At 39.5% G+C, this 20,668-nt stretch overlaps 1 protein-coding gene across 20 annotated transcripts in view; it reads right to left on the bottom strand.

Moving 5' to 3' along the window:
- Positions 1 to 14,591, bottom strand: part of CEP128 (centrosomal protein 128) — a 394,735-nt gene extending 380,144 nt beyond the window's left edge. For 17 of the 20 annotated variants that reach the window (XR_013386591.1, XR_013386590.1, XR_013386592.1 and 14 more), the window contains exons 1-2: positions 14,347 to 14,506; positions 11,841 to 11,998 (exon numbers count right to left, since the gene is read on the bottom strand). The gene's annotated coding sequence lies outside the window, so the exon portion shown is untranslated. Of the gene's footprint in view, positions 1 to 11,840; positions 11,999 to 13,766; positions 13,789 to 14,192; positions 14,327 to 14,346 lie in introns of those variants that run through there. The other 3 variants (XM_077910222.1, XM_077910223.1, XM_077910225.1) reach the window with 3 other exon arrangements.
- Between the last annotated feature and the right edge of the window lie 6,077 nt (positions 14,592 to 20,668).

The following is a 20,668-nucleotide window of genomic DNA, read 5'->3' on the forward strand; positions in this document are numbered from 1 at the left end:
CCAGGTTGTAAAGGAAAGAACATTCCTTTACCGTCCTAATGGGGATGTGTAAATTGATATGAACTTATCTGGATATCAGCAGGCAGTATGTATCAAGGGCAATTTGTACCTACTTCCAAAAATGTCCCCTAATAAAATTATCTGACTACATACAGAATTTATATGTAAGGATATTTACTGAGAAGTTATAATGGAGGGAAAATAAAAACTTAAATTTCAGATTATTAAAGAACGCTTAAGATACAGTAAGTATCTCTCATGCAATGACATTTGTTGACAGAAAAGAGTTGCTAAAATTGAAGAATGACTGAAGAACTCTTTCAAGAACTATTTATTTATTTAAGAACAATTTAAAGAAGCTAAATCACCTAAATCCTAATTAAAGGTGAGAAAGGCATTTCCTTCAACTGAAGGCAAAGCAGTGAATGTTCTCTGCTGCTTACTACCACCTACTGGTACAACAAAATTTCTCACTGATGAAAAAATGATAATATTCATGTTGTCTGCTTTTCAGATGCTAAGCTTCTTCCAAAACTCTAGAAAGGACTAGGATGGGTGACCTTGGGTGAAAGTCTCCAGAGTCTTAGAGAAAGCTCTTGGTCTGAAACCAGATGGTACATTTCTTAGAGTAGTTTATTTAGCCATTCCCAGCACATCAGTATTTAAAGGCATAAATATTGTTGCTTCTGTCTTAATGAACCTTATAAAGAAGACAGCCACCAGAGCAAGTAACGAACCCTCATCAATTCAGTCCCACTGAGGATCTATCAAAAACAAATGTCCATACACAAACCTGAACACCAACCAGAGAGTAAACTGCATTCAACACTGTAAGAGGACTGGCAGGGAGTCTTTACAAACTTAAGTCCACCTCTTTTGTTATTTGACCTAAAGAGCCATCAGATTGTCTTCATTATAATGATGCACATTTGTATGTATGAGAGCTGTAATTTATTGATTTTCAAGTCTCTTTTCCTCAGAGCCAGTTTAAAACAATTAGAATTTGCAAGCTGTTCCATAAAAGATAAGCACTCAGCATCAGGGGTGATATTTCACAAAAGCTGACTAGTGCATGTTAAGTAGGTGATTGCTTCTGTGGCCTTCAAGTGCCTCTGCTGTCCCTGTCCAAGGCAACTGTCCTCAATGCTCAAGGTAATGATGTTGGTATTTAAGGATGTTGGGGGGAAGTGGGAAGTGTATTTTAAGCTTAATCACTAACCAAGTTCAAATTTTAGAAAGCATGTCTCACTGTTTCAATAGCTATAAGATTTGAGAACTTTATTCCCTCCTTCAAGAGAAAAAATTAGCAAGCCAGCAGAGGTTACCATGTACAATTATCAATTGTACCTTTTTTCTTTATTCCAGTGCTCCTCTGTAACTTCAAACTCCCAAAAGCTTTTGGTAAGTTAATATAAGATCAAAATTAACTGTCCACTCCATCAGCCAGCTCTCTATTAAATCAGTAGATAATGTAAGACATAGGAAACACAATCAAAGAGATGCAATAGATTCACACATTCATCATTTACTGAATTGTCACTAAGTTAGAAATGGAAGATGAAAGTAAATAAAAATTACAGTCTTTGATGGGAGAAAAAGGCTTATGAAAGTACTATGCATGGTAAGCTAAGTAGTACAACAAAATGCCAGGGGAGTCCGGTCAGGATCCTTCCACTTATCTGGAAGGATGAACAGAAGTTTGACAGAAGGATGAGAAGGAAACAGAATCCGGTTAAAAACCATCTATCTCAAAGGAACTAAAGTACAAATAAGCGAAGTTCTCACACCCTTTCACCAGGGCGTAAATTTAAAACTGTCTCCAGATATTGGTAAATGTCTGTGGGGCAGGGGCAGGGTGGGGGTAGATTGGTTAAATCATCCCCAGTTAAGAACTTCTTAGAGAATTAACACTTACTTACACACACATATGATGTGATTTTTTTTTAATTGTATATACCACTTATTCCTGCTGCCCCATGCATTTCCTCTCTCTCCCACACCCACTCTCATATTCCTCTATTCCATGGGTGAAGCCAGCCAGGCTTAGCCCTTCTACATTTTGCTCCTTTTAGTCCAATACCTCTGAGTTCAAGGACTGAGTCATAGGGACCACCCAGCAGAGAGCACGGATGTTGCTGGAAAATGCCATGCAGCGTACAAAATGACAGCTTACTGAGCCATAGAGAAAAAACTAGTAGCTGCTTAAATACATATGTGCCAGTTGGTAAAAATCAGTGCCGTTTTAAAAGAAAATAAAGTTACTTAAATTCCCCCTCCCTGTCTCACAATCAGAATGCTACAGATATTTTAGATTTATACACCCACACACTTCTAAAAAAAACAAGGCAGTTTACAAAATTAAATAAAAACTAAAACATATCAAGATAAAAAACAACGAATAAAAACTCAAGAAAAAAAACTGACAGAAAAATAGATGCTAACAAACCCAAGGTGGATTACTTATAATTAAACCTTAGATTTGCACTCTTGCATTTATTTGCCAACCAAAAATATATGTATTAAATATTCCCAAAATAGCTGATAATAATGAAGTTCCCTAAGGGTACAGATGACTTCTACTATTGTCCAAACTGCTTCAGACTGGGCCAGATATCACCATGGACAAAGACGGCACTAGCATCCCCAAGTTTCTGACACCATTCTGTTTAAATTGGAGGATGAAAACTAGAAGACTACAGACTAAATCCAGGCAAACAAGATGTACTTAAAAATAATGCTATGTCATTTTAAAGCTTTTTTTTTTTTTTTTAAAGATTTTATTTATTCATGAGACATACAGAGAGAGGCAGAGACACAGGCAGAAAGAGAAGCAGGCTCCATGCAGGGAGCCTGATGCGGGACTCGATCCTAGAACCTCAGGATCAGGGGATCCCTGGGTGGCGCAGCGGTTTGGCGCCTGCCTTTGGCCCAGGGCGCGATCCTGGAGACCCGGGATCGAATCCCACATCAGGCTCCCAGTGCATGGAGCCTGCTTCTCCCTCCGCCTGTGTCTCTGCCTCTCTCTCTCTCTCTGTGACTATCATAAATAAATAAAAATTTAAAAAAAAAAAAAAAAAGAACCTCAGGATCACGCCCTGGACCCAAGGTAGGCACTAAACTGCTGAGCCATCCACAGATCCCTCATTTTAAAGCTTTAATTCAAAAACAAACAGATTTCACACAAAAATTCCAATTTCCAGCTTCTCAAAAAATCCAGAGATCCAGACGCTGGGTGGCTCAGAGGCATGATCACAGAGTCCCGGTATCAAGTCCCACATCAGGCTTCCTGCATGGGGCCTGCTTCTCCCTCTGCCTATGTCTCTGCCTCTCTCTGGGTCTCTCATGAATAAATAAATGAAATCTTTAAAAGAAAAAAAATTCAGAGACCTGGCAACACTGGGGGTGAATTTTTCCAGGGGCAACATGGATGTAGCACCTGCCCTAGAGTCAGACGCCCACCTTCCTGTTTTCCCCAATCCCCAGTGGGCCTGCTTCACACAATGAATTATCTGACTGACCCCACTCAGCAGTTGAGCTTGAAATTTTATTTTAGATAAAGAACCAAGACAAAGGAAGTTTGCCAGTCTCATTCCCCAGTTTAAAATGAGCAGTTCGGGCAGCCCCAGTGGCGCAGCGGTTTAGCGCCGCCTGCAGCCTAGGGTGTGGTCCTGGAGACCCGGGATCGAGTCCCACATCAGGCTCCCTGCATGGAGCCTGCTTCTCCCTCTGCCTGTGCCTCTGCCTCTGCCTCTCTGCCTGCCTCTCTCTCTCTCTCTGCCTCTGAATAAATTAAAAAAAAAAAAAAAATGAGCACTTCAATTATGAAGAATGAATCAAGGTTAAATGCTCAAAAGTTAATGCTTTCCTTTACAGACAAGAAGGAAAATTGGATAATACACCTTTGATATTAGCCATCTCTGTAGACTATAAAACCAGAAGGATATACTACTACTGAGCAGAAGGACTAAAACTACTTAGAATGTTTTCCCACTTAGAATTTTTCCCTACTGTATATATCAGACAGCACTTTCAGAATAGAAGTGTAATAAAATGCATAATTTGGCTCTAATTCTTCACCCCTCCCTTCACTGCCTTCCTACCACAAATGGAGTTACCAGCCCAGGTCCCGGCAACTGGCTTCAGCTGGCACTAGCAGAGGTTTGAAAAGAGATTACACGTGGAACTTGCTCTCCTGCAACTCTCCCATCACCATGAGGATGTGCCCAGGCTATACCGATGGAAGCTATGGGATCCATGGTTGCCCAGTGGCTTCCAGCTTAGATCAGTAGATCAGCCAACTGAATGCAGACAAATCAGTAAGTCTAGGGATGATAAGCAAATGGCTTAGCTAACCCATCACACAAGCAATAAATGCTTGGATGCCTCCAAGGTTTGATCTGTTACGCAGTAAAAGCTAAGTGAAAAATTTATTTACTAATAAATCATTTGATTTGGTTCAGAAGATGGTTATTTCCGGAAGTTTCCTCTCAAGCCTACTCTCCATGAGGAAACAGGCTTGTGTCAGGCTGCCTTCTAATAGTGGAAATGGGACAGATTCAAATTAGGATGCACAAACTAAGCATAAGCAGTTGATAAAACAAGTGAAAGGCTAGCAATTTTTTAGAAAAAAAATTCTAAACAATCATAAATGGCAGTTGGGGATATTTGTTCTCAGTGTAATATTGTTTTTTTTTTTTTTCAAGAAACAAGCAATTTCTTAAGTATAAGGTACACTTGATCTCTTCCTGTTTTTAAAGTATAAAAAGGAACTCTTCACTTTCCTAGTGAACAAAACAACACTAAAAATTTTAAGAAAATAAAATATTTTATTGCTATTTATACCTTAAATTTGCATATTGCTTTATGGCTTACAAAGCATTTGCATTAGCCTTTTCTCTTTGATCTCCATTTCAATTCAGTAAAGTTGGTATAATTATGACCCTTTGCTTTTGCTGTTAAAGAAAAACAAAGCTTTGAGTAAAATACTTGTCTGTGATGGTTTTGCTAAAAAGTTGCAATAACAGAACTGGAACCCACCGGCCTCTAAGCTAGTGCTTTTTCCACTGCATTCTATACATAAAAGAATTATGTAAATTCTAAATACATTGCCCCATCACTGAAACGTTTTCTTTGTCCTCCCCTACCATATTCTTATGATCCATCCATCCTCTCCATCCAGAAATGCATTTAAGGCCAGAATATTCCATATGTACTTGTTTCCTTAGAATTAAAAACTTATATGATGAATATAATAAAGCATTAAATACTTAAATGTGCTATATATCCAACTTACTATAGCTATTTTAAGATGTCTTTTAAATAATCCTTTCTGTTAAGAATATTTAGAACCCATTTCAGGGAGAAAAGCATCTATTTTTTTCAGATACCATATTCTAAAACCTTAAGCTTTAAAAAAAAGGTATTCTCTTCATGGTGTATATGTATTTTCTATTTCTCTTTTTCCACTACTCTCCATACCCATATTTCTTTCTTGCCCCATTTTTCTTTTACTTTGCATCTTTAGATCTTTCCTTTAATTCTTCTATAATAAAAAACTGGAATATATTTTTATTGCACTTATTGATATGATTATCATGAGTCTGGCATTTATTCTTATTGTTAAAAGCATATAAATTGAATGATTTGTATATTTTTTCTAAAATATAAAAACATTAAATTTATTTTAAAAATGTCATAGGAGTTCTTAAGCTTGACTTACACCAAGCACTGTTTCTGGGAATGTGTTTAAATGGATGAATAAAAATTTTAAAACCCATAGTGTTAGAAAGGAATCCAATTATAATGAAATGCACTACAATATCATTTAAGAACAATTACATTTAAAAATTAAATTGCTGGGTGTACATGGAAGCAGACCCTGGTTAAAAACCTCAATCTTGGGACTCCTGGGTGGCTCAGCGGTTTAGTGCCTGCCTTCGGCTAGGGCGTGATCCTGGAGTCCCAGGATTGAGTCCCACATCAGGCTCCCTGCATGGAGCCTGACTTCTCCCTCTGCCTGTGTCTCTGCCTCTCTCCCTGTGTCTCTCATGAATAAATAAAATCTTAAAAAAAAATAAAACCTCAATCTTAAAAACCTTCAAAAAACAAAAGTTGAAATGATATTAATGCTGAATAACATAACAGATTGTTGTATGACAATAATCCTACAAAGTACTACTGTCATTACAATGTATACATAAAAAGCTTTAAAGAAGCTAAGTATAAGTATTCAAGGCTACACAGCTACTGAGCTGCAAGGGAGAGTCTTGAACCTTTCTCCAAAGCCCACGTTACTATTTATCACTTTTCAACACCACTGGCACCACTTATAATCCAGGAATTTTCTCAACTCATTCCTTGCCACCAAAATGGTTTCTCTAACTGTTGAGTCTTTTCCAACCTTCACAGACACTCCACTGCTCATGTAAGACTGAGTCTAGGTTCTCGAATCAGGAACTCAAGACCCTCAGCTAGCCACCCTCCTCTCCAACAAAAGAACCACAGAAAACATAAGGCCTGCATTCAGCTGTTATTACTCCAGCGGTTCTCCCACCACTTCCATCTCTCACTAATATCATTAGTTCTGTCTAGAATACCTTCTGCTCTCTACTATTGCCACTTATTGAAATTCCACTCATCTTTTCAAATAATACAATCTCAGTGAAGCTTTCCATCTCCAGCCGGAAGTGATCTTTCCTCTTTCTGCATTCTTAGAGCTCTGTCATAGCAAGACATTTATTAAACTTGTCCTTAAACTGTAATTATTTGTGCCACAGAATTCTTTTTCAATTCCTCGAATATGGCATACTCATTTCCCTGCTGGATTCATAAGCCGGAACATACTTTTCACTCCTTTTCCCTTAGTTAACTCTTAGGTTTTCCTTCAAGTCTCAGTTCACAGGAAACCTCCCTTAAAAAACTGGACTTCACAGCCCCCAGCCAACTCTGGGCCAAGTGCCCATGGTGGATACTACCCTGTCACAGCCGAGAGACTGCTAACTGGCTATTGACTTGTCTGCTCCCTCAGTAGACTCTAACTTTTATCAGAGATGCCCATTTATTTTGTTCATGGTTGTATTTCAATACCTTGCATAGTGCTGGGCATGTATTTGGAACATTTTTGAATGAATTTACAATTAAATTTTCTTTATTATCCTGTCTGATTAATCCAGAGACAAATTTCAAAGTACAGGACTTTGCAAACAGCATGTACTAATTAAATAACTGCTGCATGAAATAATTTTATGGTAATTGGCCTAGACTGATTATCTTAAGCCTTCAAAAAATATGAATTAAACTGAAAAACAGTGTAAATATGAATACTTGATAATATGTCTATGTAAACAAGGATAAACATTTCAAATTGACTTGAACATGTGATAAAATTTATAACTGAATCAAACCTAGAGAGTTTCCTTGACTTACTGCAAATCACTTTAATTTGCAGCTACCTGCATTTCTCAATTATTATTTATCTGTACTACAGAGCTCTAAACTCCAAATTACCTAGGTTCTTTATCACCTGGTTCCATCCTCAGTATTGTTTCAATGTACCAACTGTTGCTCACAGGTAAACACATTTTGCAATTTTAAAGCCTTCATTTTCCCACCATCAAGCTTTTTCCTTCTTTCTATGATCTATAAGATTTGCCTTTATCTTCTTCCTTTAAAATACTATCATAGCACTTTTGGTGTTTGGCTGTGAGGAGGCCGAGGTTCAATGGTCTTTGTGATTCCGAATCTGAGTTTATCCAACACCAGCCATTTCTACCATGTCACCTAAGTTCAACCCCAAATAGATCAATGTTGTATACTTGATGTGCACCAGGGGGAATGTTGGTGTGATGTCTGCCCTGGTCCCTAACATCAGCCCCCTGGGTCTGAGTGAAATGATACCTTCTGCCTCTGCCCTGATTATCAAAGCCCTCAAGAAACCACCAAGAGACAGAAAGAAACAGAAAAACATTAAACACAGTGGAAATAATACTTTTGATAAGACTGTCAACATTGCCCAACAGAGGTGTCACAGATCTTAAGCCAAAAAACTCTCTGGAACCATTAAAGAGATCCTGGGGATTGTACAATCTGTGAACTGCCATGTTGATGGCTAGTACCCTCATCACATCATAGATAACACCAATAGTAGTACAGTGGAATTCCCAGCTAGTTGAGAACTACAAAGAAAAATATTTCAATAAAGGATCATTTGACAACCAAATAAATAAATAAATAAAAACTAGTCTTAGGTCACTTCTTCACTGACACCTCTCTTCATTCACAAAAGCCTACTTTAGGCTTACTTTAATTCACTCCTCCATTCATCCCTGAGTTCATTCATCCATGAGCACTCATTCATTCATTCATTCATTCATGAGCACTTACATGGCAAATCCTATGCTATGTGGGGTAGACTAATTGTTCATCAGCTAACTGGATTCATTTGACCACAAATACTCCCATCTCCAAAACACTCCAAGTACCAGCATTGTACAGATCTACATGAAGAGTTATAAGAATTTCAAGGAAGTGCGCATATCTGAGAAAGACCTGATCAATCTCTTAGGATCTTTTATAACTATTAATAACAAGACACCAGAAACAATGTTAAAAATCTAAAGGACAGGGGACACCTGGATGGCTCAGCGGTTTAGCACCTGCCTTTGGCCCAGGACATGATCCCAGAGTCCCCAGATCAAGTCCCACACTGGGCTCCCTGCATGGAGCCTGCTTCTTCCTCTGCCTATGTCTCTGCCTCCTTCTCTCCCTCTCTCTCTCTCTCGTGAATTAATAATATCTTTAAAAAAATCTAAAGGACAAATTCAGAAACATATTTGCAATATATGAGAATGAAGGGATTAATCATCTCTTTAAAAAAAAGTAGAAAAAAGAACAGTGCAGTAGTAAAGGATGCAAAAGAATATGTAAACAGGCAATTCACAGAACACATATAGCTCTAGCAAACATATACTTTATTTCACTAATAATTGCAAATTAAAAGATAAAATCATATTCTTGTTTCTCTGTTCTGTACAGAGAAAAAAAGTTTTGGCATGGACACACCTTGCTATAAGAGTATTATATAGAATAACTTTTCAGGGTGTCTGCTCAGTTGGTTAAGAGTCTGCCTTCAGGGATCCCTAGGTGGCGCAGCGGTTTGGCGCCTGCCTTTGGCCCAGGGCGTGATCCGGGAGACCCTGGATCGAATCCCACGTCGGGCTCCCGGTGCATGGAGCCTGCTTCTCCCTCTGCCTGTGTCTCTGCCTCTCTCTCTCTCTCTCTCTCTGTGACTATCATAAATAAATAAAAAAAAATTAAAAAAAAAAAAAACTCACATGTAATAACCACAATGGCTCCATTTAAAAAAAAAAAAAAAAAGAGTCTGCCTTCAGCAGACATCATGATCTCAAGGTCCTGGGATCCAGCCCCACGACCATCTGGCTCCCTGCTCAGCAGAGAGTCTGCTTCTCCCTCTCCCTTTGCCTCGTCCCCATGCATATGCATATGTGCACTCTCTTTCTTTCTCAAATAAATAAATAAAACCTTTCTAAAAATAAGATAAAACAGAATAACTTCTCTGGAAAACAACTGGCAAGACAAGTAAAAATAAATAATATGCATGTTTTAACTCAAAGATTCTATGTCTATAAATATTATTCCAGGAAAACAAAAGAAGATGAATGTACACATCTCACATGTAGGTGTATGTATAATTTCACTGCAGAATTATTTATATCAGCCAAAAAAAAAGAAAAAAAACACATAACACATTAAATGGATCTATTCACTGAGATAACTGGTAGCAGTTAAAACAAAGTAGAACTTCATGTATTGACAATAAAGAAAAACACACTATAAAATGGTATGAACAGGATGAAAATATTACATAATAGAATCAACCCAGTGACAATATTATATGGATAACAATGAACTCTAGATTATTTTCATTATTACTCTCAGATGTATCAAGACTGCAGTTGAGATTTTCTGGGCTAGATTATCCTATCAGGCCCCTCCAGCTCTAAAATTCTTTAATTCTAAGAATTTTGTACAACACAGATCTTGGACATGGTGTATCGCAAGGTCTCATTGGGTCTCCCCTCTATGTTTAAGGGCCCTTTATAAAAATACAACATGCAAATACTGGGATGCCTGGGTGGCTCAGTTGATTGAGCATCCCACTCCTGGTTTCAGCACAGGTCATGATCCCACGGTCATGGGACCAAGCTTCACATAAGGCTCCACACTTAACAGGGAGTCTCCCAAGCTTCACATAAGGCTCCACACTTAACAGGGAGTCTCCTGTCCTCTTCCTCTGCCTTCCCCCACCTCTATGATAATAAATAAATCTTAAAAAAAAAAAAAGCTACTAGAACCCATACAAAGAGATAAATGGTATATATGGTACATATAATCTAAAAATGCTACTGTAAACCAAATCCAATTAGAGAGAAATCATAAACAGCATTGGGGCCTCTTTGTAGTTTGTAGGACTGGGATTTGTCAAAAGATATGGGGACAAAAACCACTGTTCTGGCTCCTGGTACCAAGCAAGTCAAAAAAATCTATATGAACCTCAATTGCCTCAATTGTAAAATGGAAATAAGCATAATAACATTATATATGTCTTCTTTGGTGAAATTTCTGTTCATGTCTTTTGCCCACCAAAGAAGACATACACATGGCCAACAAGCACATGAGAAAATGCTCCGCATCACTTGCCATCAGGGAAATACAAATCAAAACCACAATGAGATACCACCTCACACCAGTGAGAATGGCTAAAATCAACAAGACAGGAAACAATGAATGTTAGAGAATATGTGGAGAAAGGGGAATCCTTTTGCACTGTTGGTGGGAATGTGGTACAGCCACTCTGGAAAACTGTGTGGAGGTTCCTCAAAGAGTTAAAATAGAACTACCCTACAACCCAGAAATTGCTGGGTTTACTGGGGATTTACCCCAAAGGTCCAGACGCAGTGAAAATCCAAGACACCTGCACTGCAATGGTTATAGCAGCAATGTCCACAATAGCCAAACTGTGGAAGGAGCCTCGGTGTCTGTCAAAAGAAGAATGGATAAAGAAGATGTGGTTTATGTATACAATGGAATATTACTCAGCCATTAGAAACAACAAATACCCACCATTTGCTTCAACGTGGATGGAAGTAGAGGGTATTATGCTATTGAAGTAAAAAAAAAAAAAAAAAAAAAAAATGAAGCAAGTCAATCGGAGGAGGACAAACATTATATGGTTTCATTCATTCGGAGAATATAAGAAATAGTGAAAGGAATTATAGGGGGAAGGAGGGAAAATGAGTGGGAAATATCAGAGAGGGAGACAGAATATGAGAGACTCCTAACTCTGGGAAACCAACAAGGGGTAGTGGAAGGGGAGGTGGGCGGAGGGTGGGGGTGACTGGGTGACGGGCACTGAGGGGGGCACTTGACTGGATGAGCACTGGGTGTTATACCATATGTTGGCAAATCGAACTCCAATAAAAAAATATACCAAAAAAAGGTATTATATAGATACCATATAAAAGGTGCCTAATACAATGTTTGGGACAAAATAGGTTCTCAAATACTTGACTAACAGATACAGTTGCATCATTGTTGCTCTTGCTAAGGTATCTAGTTTGTTGCCCTAAATTTGGTAACATCGAATCTATTTTGTTCATCTGAATTTTTGTAACACCCCCTTTCACAACCATCTATTTTATCTCTATACTACCTGTTAGAAAGGAGATTCTTGCCCCTCAGAAGTCTATCTGTTAAGATATTCTTACCCACCATATGCGAAAATCTGTTAACTCAGAAACTTAGGGAGAAAGCATACTTACAAAGCACACCCCCAAAACTCCGTGTTGTTCTCTGTGTTCTCCTCAGTGCTCTTCTTAGGCACATATGTCTGCCTCCTATCATTTCTTCATGAGGTTCAGGGCAAAAGGCCTAGTCACGTAGATGATCTTTGGTTGCCCCCACACTTTCCCTAAACCGCCTACAGATAAATGAAACAAGGGGGTAAAACACACCTATAATTTTACATTTTTTTATATAATAAAAGATCAAAATAAGTTCACCCTCACCCTGCACAATTTACAGCACAGCACACAACAGAGAAAGTGTCCTTGGATCATGCAAAAGCCCCAGTGAACTCACAGGAATTCCTCACATCTAAGTACTCAGCCACTATACCTGGTCACCCCTTGGGCTGGGAAATTACAGACCAAATGTGGCTCAAAATACTGTCCCTAAAGTTAACATGTTACTTCTGAATTTAATGGCCTGACTTATTTCTAAGCCAGGAGTGAACTATCTGCTACCATTCCTAAAGGAAATATTTTATAAGCTGCCCAACGTTTCCCACATTTAATACTGCAAATTAATAAGTGAAAGTAAAATGTCTTTGGTTGTGGGAGAGAGCTATGGACAGAAATATTTTCAACACTCGGTGCCTGCTTTCAAAGCAGTCTGTAAGAATCCACAGAAAGTTATTCTGGGAATCGGTCATTGTCTACATGAAAAGTTGTTCTGAGAATACATCTATAAACAACTTCAAGGAAAGAAAAAAAAAAAGGACTCTGGAAAAGTGAAATCAAAATAAACTGTTAGAGAGTGTTCAAAGTGACCCAGATCACCCAGTGACAGGACATAGGTAGGATGCACAATTCACTCATCTAACAAAGAGGCAAATTTCCCAAAGGCGAGTTCTACAAACAACCCCATTTTTCTGTTAATGTGAAATGGCTTTAGTTTTCATCTTCTGCGCTGCCAATACAGGAGCCGCCAGCCACGTGAGCTACTGAGCTCCTAAAACCTGGCCAGTTTGAAACGACAGGTTACTAGAAGTGTAAAATATATGAGGGACTGTGAAGACTTGGTGCCTTTAAACACAATTGCTTTGAGAATGTAAAGTATCTCAGGGATCCCCAGTGGCTCAGCGGTTTAGCGCCCCCTTCAGCCCAGGGCGTGATCCTGGAGACCCGAGATCGAGTCCACGTCGGGCTCCCGGTGCATGGAGCCTGCTTCTCCCTCTGCCTGTGTCTCTCTGCCTCTCTGTGTGTGTGTGCCTATCATAATTAATTAATTAAAAATAAATAAATAAATAAATATTTTTTAAAAAGTTAGGTGGAAGGCAGCCCAGGTGGCTCAGTGGCTCAGTGGTTTAGTGCGCGCGGGCTTCGGCCCAGGGCGTGATCCTGGAGACCCAAGATCAAGTCCCACGTCGGGCTCCCTGCATGGGGCCTGCTTCTCCCTCTGCCTGTGTCTGTCTGTCTCTCTCTCTCTCTCTCTCATAAATAAAATATTTAAAAAAAAGAATGTAAAAATATCTCCATAAATTTCATACTCACTACATGTTGAAAGTGTTCTGGATACACTGCGCTAAATAAGAAGTTCTTAAAATCAATTTATCTGTTCAATGTGGGCACTCGAAACATCTAAAACTTGCCTGTGTGGCTCATATTATATTTCTATTGCACAGCACGGTTCTGCATGACGAATGAAATAAGTAACAAGACGGCGTCCCGCCCTGCGCGCTAGGTACTCTACACCCGGGCAGCTGGGTGGCTCAGCGGTTAGCGCCGCCTGCAGCCCGGGGTGTGATGCTGGAGACCCGGGATCGAGTCCCACGTCGGGCTCCCTGCGTGGAGCCTGCTTCTCCCTCTGCCTGCGTCTCTGCCTCTGTGTGTGTGTGTGTGTGTGTGTGTGTGTGTCTCATTAATAAATAAAATCTTAAAAAAGAATCTAGGTACTCTGCACCGTACTTGGAGCAACACGGCTGCAAAGCGGTCCCACGCGTCCGCCTGACGGACTGAGACTCCTCAAACCCACCAAGGACGCCGCTGAATTCAAGGTCAGGCGTTCCCACCAAGCAACTTCAGGGAAGGGGCTCCTGGCAGCCAAGGCTGGGGCCGCTCCCCGACGGCCTCGGAAAGCCAGGCAACCGACGCAGCGCGCCCGGGAGGAGCAAACTCTTGTAACCGCTCAACAGGTACAAAACGTCAAGTTAGCGCCGGAACGACACCAACATCCGTGACGGCTCAGGCTGCGCAGCTGCGAGCAGCCAGTTCGTACCTGCGGAGTTCAAATTCCCGGGATAACTTGGCCGCGGCTCGTGCGGAGGGAGGAGGCGTCGGGATGCCGGGACCCGGGACCCGGGACCGCCCCCCCGCCGCCCCCGCCGCATCCACCTACACTCCACCGGCCACGGCCACACCCCAGATGTCCGCGCAGCTCCGGCGTCCCCACCCCTCGTCTCGGACCAGGGCGAGCGGGACCGAAAACCTCTCCGATGGGATAGGGAAGCAGTCAAGAAAGGGCGAGGAGCCCGCTGGGGACAGATACCTGAGGCAGAAGAGGACCCCTGGTCCTTAAAGCCGGATCATCGCCGAGGCCCCTCCCGGCTCCCACGGCCGCCGGCGACCCAGAAGGTGCAACTGACCTGACGCTGCGGCGCAACCGACTGTGCTCTCCCCAGAGTCGCAGCTATGGCAACTTGAACTAGCCGCCCAGCCACAGCGAGAGAACAGGACCCCGCTGCTGCCGCTTGGCCCTCTGGGAGTTGTAGTCCATCTTCCCCTCAAAAACAACGAGTCGTCAAGGGAGAGCGGCCCTAAGAGAAACTTCAAATCCCAGGATGCCATACGACAGGCTTCAGGGCGACTTTCCCGGAAGAAGCCGGATTAGCTACCACCTGAGTCCTAGGCCGCGCCCTCTGGCCCTGTTCTTTTTTTGTTGTTGTTAAAGGGCCAGTATCTTATTTAGGAAGGAAACACCTGATCGGGAATTAGCTGCCTCCCCACCCACCACCACCGTAATTTATTCAGAAAAGTCTAAAATATTTACTTTTTAAGCAAATAAGAAAGATGCAAGGTAGTTGCAATAATAACAGACTCTGTTGCTTTTACTCCTTTCAGATTAATTTCCAGAAATGAAATGTACAAATCCCCATAATACCAGAGCCAATGTTTTTTTCCAAAGGCCCACAAAGTCTTAGAACTGGAAGGGGACATAGATTGTCTAATCAAACCCTTTAAGCCTGAAAAGAGTGACTTACCCAAGATCTCAGAGCTCATTAACACCAAACCAAAAGTCTATAAGGCTGTCACTTCATGATTGCTGCTACATTCAGTCTAGGGTATCATCTCCTCAGTCATTTTGGAAGAAGAGAGATGTATTCCACTCAGAGAGGTTGGTTTCAGTGGCAAAAAAAAGAAAAAAAAGGCGATAAAAAAAAACCTCTACGAAGAATTCAACTTTGGAAAAGCTAAGAAGAAGTGAAAATCAATTAGTCATGTAGAGCCTCATTTCCTGTGCTCTGCCAAAAAGACCATTGATCCTTCCCTCCTCAAGGCTAAAATCAAAATTTCCATTATCTATGAAAGCTTTCCTGGCTACATCAAGAAGAGCTAGATCGCCCTGAATGAACAGTTTCCCTATTCTAATAATTGTGTGCTGTAATTATCCACTTCCCCATTGGTAACTTCCATCAGACTCAGCCCTTCAAAGGCAGGGCCAAAACATTTTTTTAAATTTTTTATTTTAATTCAATTTGCCAACATACAGTATAACACCCAGAGCTCATCTGGAGCCAAATATTTCAAAATCAGTATCTTTCTTTGCAGCTTTGCCTCACTTTCCACTCTCCCTTCATCTCTCTCTCTCTCTCTCTCTCTCACACACACACACACACACACAGACAAAATCATAAATAATTAGCACACAAATATGATATATTAAAATAATCCAACTCTCTCTCTCTCATACACACACAAAATCATAAATAATTAGCACACAAATTTGATATATTAAAATAATCCAATTATTTTCTCTGGTGACCTTGAGGGGTAAAGTTTATTTCATAACATGTTTGAACATAAAATAATTCTTCTAAAAATTACCTATGTATTTTCATCTATCTTCAAGCTGCTTGCTCATAGTTGTATTCAAAAATATACTCTACCTGATACAGGGATTAAGATAATTCAGAACAGCCATAAAGTTTCCCTATATACATGCAGAAGCCTAATAATAACTCCATTAACATTTTAATTTTTCAAAACAATTACATTCATTCATTTAATTCAGGAAATGTATGCCATATGCTTCTAGCAACCACACACTGTATCAGACACTAAAGATGCAGTAAACGTGAGGAGATATACAACAGTTTCTGCCTTCATTTGTTCAGAGACAAGTGAAGAAAAATACTGTTAAATTTCTACAAATCTGGGTGAGAGATTACTGTGTAGATTTCTGTGAGAGACACGAAAGAGAAACTTTTTTGAGGAAGTGATATCTGATCAAATGCAGGAAGAATGACTACCAAAAAATATGTCAACTTGGGCTGCATTTATAAAAATTGTCCACAACCTCTCTTTACTGGTCCAACCATAGAGATTAGATTAAATTCTGGAACCCCCATTTTTAAAGTGCTAAAACAAAGCAAAATCAGAGGACACAACTGGGACAAAGGGATGCAGAATCAGATTTGAGTTCATTATGACCAAGATATTTTAAAATGCACTATTAAATTACAGCAGCTTTTTGTCATATTATGCTTTCAATCCACAGATGTGACATACAAAAAATATCTAGTGAGATCAGATCATAGAATCTTTCTCTTCTTCTTTTTTTTTAAAGATTTTATTTATTTATTCATGAGAGACACAGAGTGAGAGAGGAGAGAGAGAGAGAGAGAGGCAGAAGGAGAAGCAGGCTCCATGCAGGGAGCCCAACGTGGGACTTGATCCTGGGTCTCCAGGATCACACCTTGGGCCGAAGGCGGCGCTAAACCGCTGAGCCCCCCAGGTTGCCCAATCTTTCTCCTTCTTAACAAAATAAAGTAAGAGTGCCAACAAAAAATATTTACACAAAATGTGTCTTATAACTTGCAAACCCACTTATTGCATTTAATCAGTGTAGCAAACCCACATTATCCAACTCCAAAACCACACTCAAGTTGAATCACTTGATCTTAGAGTTGGAAAAACCCATAAAGATTATCACCTGCAGAACCCTTCTTTTGCAAATAATGTAAATAGAAGCATAGAGAGATTCCATGATGTACTGGTTTGCTAGTACTGTTAAAAGTTGCCACAGAATAGGTGGCTTGAAAAAACAGAGATTTATTTCTCCCAGTTCTGGAAGCTGCAAGTCCAAGAGCAAGGTATCAGTAGGTTTAGGTTCTCCTGAGGACTCTTTCATTGGCTCATAGGTAAGATATTCTCTCTCTCTAGTTATAGACTTTTCCCTTTGCAGACAGGTACATCATGTCTCCCTCTCTTCCTATGAAGAAAACCAGTTATTTAGGATTAGGGCCCCACCCTTAAAACCTCATTAAACTTTAATCACTTGCTTAAAGGCATTGCCTTCGAAAATGGTAATATTGATGGTTAGGACTTCAACATATGAGACTGGGGAGGAAGGAGGACCCAATTTAGCCTATTACACACAATTTCCTCAAAATTGTACCTTTTTACAATTAGTGTCATCAATGATCTTCCCACAACACAATACCTTGATAATTGTATGTGGCAAATATTTTTAATATACCTCACCCATATCACCCCTTAACTTGGAATGATTCTACCCATAGCGTTGGGCCCCAAAATCTTGTTTATATTATATAAAGCCCTTTCTCTGACCATGGCTGATTGGTCAATGATGAAACAATTTGGGCCAATCAGGATCTTTATCCTTTGAGAGTTTAAAATTGGGACTCAAGCATTCAATTGGTTGCCTGAATAGTCTTGATGTAAAGGTACAAGCTGAGGCTGTCATGGTCATGTGACCATCTTCATCGATGGTCAAGGAGAAATTGAAAAATCTGATCTGCAGAGAAAGAGAAAGAAAAATGAGTAAATCAGCAAAAGTGCAGCCCCAGAGGAAATAAGCCTAAAGGGACAGAACCTTGGATCCTGACAATTTCCAAGTTATGGCTTTAATCTCTTGTTATTTCCACTATATTTCACATATTTGTGTTCTGGGATACATTAGAGGCAGCCGGAGATGGTTAAATGCACAGATTCTTGACCCAGAGCACTTGGGTTCAAATCTTAGCTATAATACCTCTCAGCTACATCACCTCAAGTACCTAGTCACTCTGTGCCTTCATTTCTTCTCCTGCCAAATGGAGTTGATAAGACTAGTATCTAATATGTAAAATTGTTTTGAGGATAAAAGAAAGAATGTATATGAAGTATTTCACCCGGTGCCTAATCTATAGTAAGCACTCAGTATACATTGGCTAATATATAACATGATATCCCAGAATGTTAGTTTCATGAACATCAAGACTTTATTATTTTGTTCAAGGCTCTTAGATCAAAAAACATACCTTGTTGCCTTCTGAAGATTTCCATTTGAAGCTTAAGTTCTCTGTTGATTGAAATCCAAAGACCCTTGACTAAGATTACATTGATGAACCCTAATTGTCCAGCCTATAAAATCTGAGTTCCTAACATTACATAAAAATTTTTAGGCAGCTTCATTAGAAACAATTTTGAACTATACCAAACATTAAACATATAATGGATTAATCGGTAGGAGGTTCTGGGATGGGGCTAGTCTGAAAACATTGACATGATCATCATATCCTAACTCATCAAGAATATATAGCATAGAGCAGGATAGACAGCTACTACGTAAGAAGCTGTTGGGTAGCAGACATAAGCAGTGCTATTTCAAGTAAAAGGGCCAAAAGTTGTGTTTCACCAATACCTTGCAAACAACAAACTGTGAAACAGCAGCAACAAATTGATTATCTCCATGTGACAGAAAAATATAATTGAAATACTACCCAAAAATTTCCTCAAGTATTTTCTTTTCTCACTTGGTTCTCCTCCCATCACCATTTAAGCCAGGTAAGTTGTTCTGTGCTTATAGCCTCAGAGAAAGTATGTGACCACAGAAAGCAGAAAGGGAGAAGAATAAGAAGAGAAAAAGTAGAGGAAAAAGTGTTCTCACCCTGGCTTTTGAACATTAAGCATCTAGATTCTCAGATAAGACTGACCGCACAACTTGTGGGGTTCAATGCAAAATGAAAATGTCAAGCCCTGTTCAAAACTGATCCAGATTGTCAAAATGGTGTCAGCAGAGCCTTAACCAAGAACAGGGCCCATGAAATCGCACAGATCACCAATGGAACAGAATAGAGAGCCCAGAAATGAACCCACAATTATGGTAAATTAATCCATGCCAAAGGAGGCAAGAGTATACAACTGGGAAAATACAGCTGGGAAAACTGGATAGCTACATGCCAAAGAATGAAAGGACCACTTTCTACCAACACACCAAAAATAACTCAAAATAGATTAAAGATCCAAATGTGAGAGCTGAAACCATACACATCCTGCAAGAGAACACAGGCATTTCCCTGACATTAGCCATTGCAATGTTTTTCTAGATATGTTTTGTAGGACAAGGGAAACAAAAGCAAAAATAAACTACTCAGGCTACATCAAAATAAAAAGCTGTTTCACAATGAAGGAAACCATCAACAAAACATAAAGGCAACCTACTGAATGGGAGAAGATATTTGCAAATTACATATCTGACAAGGAGTTAATAAACAAAATATATTAAAAAACATACAACTCAATACCAACCCCCCCAAACAAGCCAATTAAAAAATGAGCAGAGAACCTGACTAGACATTTTTCCAAAGAATATATACAGATGGCCAAAACATACATGAGAAGATGCTCAAAATCCCCATCAGGGAAATGTAAATCAAAATCACAATGAGATATCACCTTACACCTGTCAGAATGACTAAAGGAAAAAAAAAAAGACAAGAAATAGTAAGTGTTGGTGAGGATGTGAAGAAAAAGCAACCTTCTTGCACTGTTGGTGGGAATGTAAATTGATACAGCCACTATGGAAACAGTATGGAGTTTCTTCCAAAAATTAAAAATAGAAATTCCATGTGATCCAATAATTCTACTACTGGATATTTTACACAAAGAAAATTAAAATACTAATTCAAAAAGATATATTCACTCCTATGTTTATTGCAGCATTATTTACAATAGCCAAGATAGAGAAGCAACCTGAATGTCCATCAATAGATGAATGGATAAGGAAGATTATATATGCAATCATGCTATTTGTGACAGCATGGAGGGACCTATAGGGTATCATTCTGAGTGAAATAAGTCAGATTGAGGGAAAAATACCATATGATTTCACTGATGGTTGCCAGAGAGGAGGGAGATAGAAGATAAGCAAAAGGGATGAAAGGGAGTGGGAGATACAGGCTTCCAGTGATGGATGAATAAGTCACAAAAATAAAAGGCACAGCATAAAGAATATAGTTAATGAGACTGTAATAATGTTAGAGGGTGATAAATGGTAGCTACAGTTGTGAATATAGCATAATATATAAACTTCTTGAATCACTATGTTATACACTTGAAACTAATGTAACATTGTCAACTGCATGCAAATTAAAAAGAAAGAAATTGCACATCACAAACCCATGAAGCCAATCTTGCTTTCAGAAAGGAGTTATGGTATAAGCAAAGAATTTGGAAGAAAATACCATGAACAAAAGCAGTCCCTCAAAATAAAAGTGATTCCTGATGGAAAACTGTGAGAAGACACAGAAAAAAGAGTCCTAGAATGGGGGTTCGGGAAACAGATGTGAAGATGATGAAGAAAAGCT

This window comes from Canis aureus, chromosome 9, assembly GCF_053574225.1.
Source record: "Canis aureus isolate CA01 chromosome 9, VMU_Caureus_v.1.0, whole genome shotgun sequence".
Classification (NCBI taxonomy): Eukaryota; Metazoa; Chordata; class Mammalia; order Carnivora; family Canidae; genus Canis; species Canis aureus.